This window comes from Bombina bombina, chromosome 1 (genome assembly GCF_027579735.1).
Source record: "Bombina bombina isolate aBomBom1 chromosome 1, aBomBom1.pri, whole genome shotgun sequence".
Classification (NCBI taxonomy): Eukaryota; Metazoa; Chordata; class Amphibia; order Anura; family Bombinatoridae; genus Bombina; species Bombina bombina.
In genome coordinates, this window is record NC_069499.1 from 496,375,665 (window position 1) to 496,379,588 (window position 3,924).

The following is a 3,924-nucleotide window of genomic DNA, read 5'->3' on the forward strand; positions in this document are numbered from 1 at the left end:
CTCTCTCATCTTCTTAAGTGGGAGAACTTGCACAATTGGTGGCTGACTAAATACTTTTTTTCCCCACTGTACACAATTGGTGGCTGACTAAATACTTTTTTTCCCCACTGTATGTACACACATCTAAACACATATATAAATACATATACATTTTTAAAACTTGTATATGTATGTATCTCTATTCTAAAGCTCACAAGAAATGTTCAATAGGATATCATGAAGTAGTGAATACAAATATGGAATGGCAAAATTCACAGCCAATCAATTAAAAGTTCACTGCAAAGCCCCCCCAAAAAACAATGGCACACATCCAGCGCTAATACCAGCGTTTAGCCGATAAATACAATTGTATTAGAACTAATTTCATGGCCAAAAGTATTGGCACCCCTGCATTTCTGTCAGATAATTCACTACTTTGCCCAGAAAATTGTTGCAATTACAAATGTTTAGTAATTCTTATGTCTATTTCTTTTGTTTGTATTGGTATGACACAAAAAAGTGAAGAAAAAAAGCCAACACATTACACGCAAAACTCCAAAAACAGACTGGACAAAATTATTGGCACCCTCAATTTAATATTTGGTAGTACACCCCTTAGAAAAAATAACTTAAATGACTCGCTTCCTTAACCATCAATGAGTTTCTTACACCTCTCTACTGGAAGCCAAAATCCTTTTGGCAGAATGCGCTGTGGACAGACGAAACAAAATTACAGCTTTTTAGTAAAGCCCATCATTCTACTGTTTTCAGAAAAAGAAAGAGGCTTTAAAAGAAAAGAATACAGTTCTAACAGTCAAACATGGTGGAGGTTGACTGATGTTTTGGGGTTGCTTTGGTGCTTCTGGCACTGGATGTCTTGACTGTGTGCATGGCATTATGAAATCTGAAGACTACAAAAAAAAATTATGTCAAAAAGTTGGGTCTCCATTAGAGGTCATGGGTCTTACAGCAGGAGAATGACCCAAATCACACATAATAAAACACCCAGAAATGATTTAAGACAAAGTGCTGGAGAGTACTGAACTGGCCAGCAATGAGTCCAGATCTCAATCCCATAGAGCACCTATGGAGAGATCTCAAAACAGCAGTTGGGAAAAGGAACGCTTCCAATCTGACACACCTGGAACAGTTGGTGAAAGAAAAATGGTCCAAAATTCCAGTAGAGAGGTGTATGAAACTCATTGATGGCTACAGGAAGCAATTGATTTCAGTTATTTTTTTCAAGGGTATGCTACCAAATAGTAAATTGAGGGTGCCAATAATTTTGTCCAGCCCATTTTTGGAGTTTTGCATGGAATGTGTCAGATTTGACTTTTTTTCTCCACTTTTTTTGTGTCATACCAATACAAACAAAATAAATAATCATGAGAATGCCTAAAGATTTGTAATTGAAACAATTTTATGGGTGAAGTGGTGCATTATCTGACAGAAATTAATGGGAGCCAATATTTTTGGCCATGACTGTATTTACATATTTACTGTGGTAACATGATATATACTTTATATACTATAGATTCCTGTGTATAATGTTCACATCTATTTCTGTAACATAGTACATATAAATATAATTCCTGAACCAGGGTCAAAGGAAAATAATATGTACACTGTTAAACAGATCTTGGATGGCAGAGCAATCAAAAATGGGGAGACTGCCAGGGACTGTGACAATAATGACATGGACAAATTTTTTTTAGAGGACAAGTCCAACTTTACTCTCACAGAGTTATTTGAAAATATGGAAACATTGCTCATTAGAGAACCAAAACTCCAATGGGATATTTGGGCTTTGGAATGATATTTGGACTTTGGAACGGTATATTGGTTTGTAAATGATTCCAAGGGGTTTAAGAACCACTAAATTCCCTACCTTTGATGTATCTGATAAGGACTTTATATCCTCTTGGAATTCAATACTATCTGAATGTTCTCTATGGTTTATGTAATTGTTACTACAGTATAACATATAAATGCTTAACTCTGTTAGAGGGGATATAGATGAGTTGCAAGTTGAAATGAACAACCGTAGTATAGAACAAGATTTTGGATATTTTGATATTATGTTGCAAAACACCGTAGCTGAGGTTAAAACATCAGTTATTGAAATTAAACATTCCATTTTTCTACATGATAAATCAGATTAAAGTAACAACACAGTATTTTTATGGAACAACGTCAGGCCCATAGATATTTTCCACACTATGGAATAAATAATAAGAACAGAGCACCACATAGGTGTAAACCCAGACACAGAGGAAAGGGTAAACAGGTTTCTTTCTCAGACAGTGAGGGGAGATGAGAATCTTTATAAACCCACTGGAAATTTAAAAACAGGTATTACAAACAAACAGGCCCTGGTATCAGCACCTGTCGTAAGGCCCAAGAAAAAAATATATAGAGAAAGTAAAAACAAAAAGTTATGTAGCCTCACAGACCTCAACCTCTATACCTAATACAAACCCAACATTGGGAAGATATAAATCACAGCAGTCATATTCTGCTTTGGCCGCCACAATCCCTAGACTACAGGGGATCACAACATTTTGGATCAGGCTTTTCCCATAGAAACGGTCAGTATGTGAGGGTGTGGTCAACGACAGAACCAGGACAGGTATCATCTAAATGACAACAAGCCACAAACAAATTACAAAACTGTAGCATAATTACTTTATCAAGTTTTACATTGACGGATAAACAGAAAAGGGTCTTATCTTATGGTCTGAATTTTGCACCAACATCTGATTTTGATTTGTTTTGTACCATTATTTATGTTATACGTTTGATTAGAAATATTACTCTATGCAAGCATTTCAAAGGTTCTACATGTCTTGAAAGATCCAGGCAAGATACTTAAGTATCAACTGCAGAAATATCCTTCCAAGATACATGTGATGTGCTTGCATTAGCTCAATTAGAATCAGAGGGAGGAATAGAATTTTCTAACAACATTAAAAGTTTAAAAAAAACATCCAATTTTTACCCTATCCAAAATAGAGGGCCAATTTTGGAAACATTCTTTAAGAGAATAGAACAGGACCATATACAACTAAAACAGAAATCCAGGTCTATAGGTCAAAATCTATCCAGGACTGAACGTCAGGCAGTTAGAGAGTTACAAAGCAACAAAGAGTTGGTTATACGTAATACTGACAAGGGCGGGTCTATAGTCCTTTGGGAACAAAGTAACTATATATCTGAACCCTTTATGACAGTTAGAGAATGTTAATAATTATACTAAACTTAGTGGTGATCCAACTATGAAATTCCAGAAGGATTTGAGACACATTTTAGATCAGGGTTATAACTTAGGAATCCTTGACAAAAATACAGTGGACTTTTTTTTTTTTGTGCACCGGTCCTGGAGGTACTGCAATACCAGGTCAATGCGTGGAGTGGACAGAGCAAGCTCTTCTTCCATCTCCCTGTTTCAAAAATCCATTTAATATATGGCACCCAGATAGGGCGCGTATCAGATATTAAACTGATAAGAACAGATACTACACATGATCTTAGCCAAAAGGCCGAGAAGCGATACTGTGGACTTTTTATATGTTAAGCATCCTAGATTGCCAATTTTCCACCACCTGCCGAAGGTTCACAAGTTAGTAACCAATGTACATGGGAGACCTATAGTGAGCAGTATAGGCTCACTTTTTGCAAAACTTGTCACTATGGTTAGATGAGGTGTTACAAACTTTGGTTAAGAGTTTACCTAGCTTCTTGCAAGACATTAAACATGTTCTTAAAATTTTGAATGACTTTGCGTGGACCAAACAGTCTTGCTGGTTGACTATAGATGTTGCTTCTCTCTATTCGTCTATCCAGCATGATTTGCTGACGCGCTTCGTGCCCCCTAGTGGCGCTTCATCATAGACTAGGTCTATGATGAAGCGCCACTAGTGGGCGCGAAACACGTCAGACGTTTAT

At 36.5% G+C, this 3,924-nt stretch overlaps 1 non-coding gene across 1 annotated transcript; it reads right to left on the reverse strand.

Moving 5' to 3' along the window:
• Positions 1-3,339: 3,339 nt before the first annotated feature.
• On the reverse strand, positions 3,340-3,530 carry LOC128646294 (U2 spliceosomal RNA). The gene has a single exon (XR_008400255.1). It is a non-coding gene; the product is annotated as a U2 spliceosomal RNA (small nuclear RNA).
• Between the last annotated feature and the right edge of the window lie 394 nt (positions 3,531-3,924).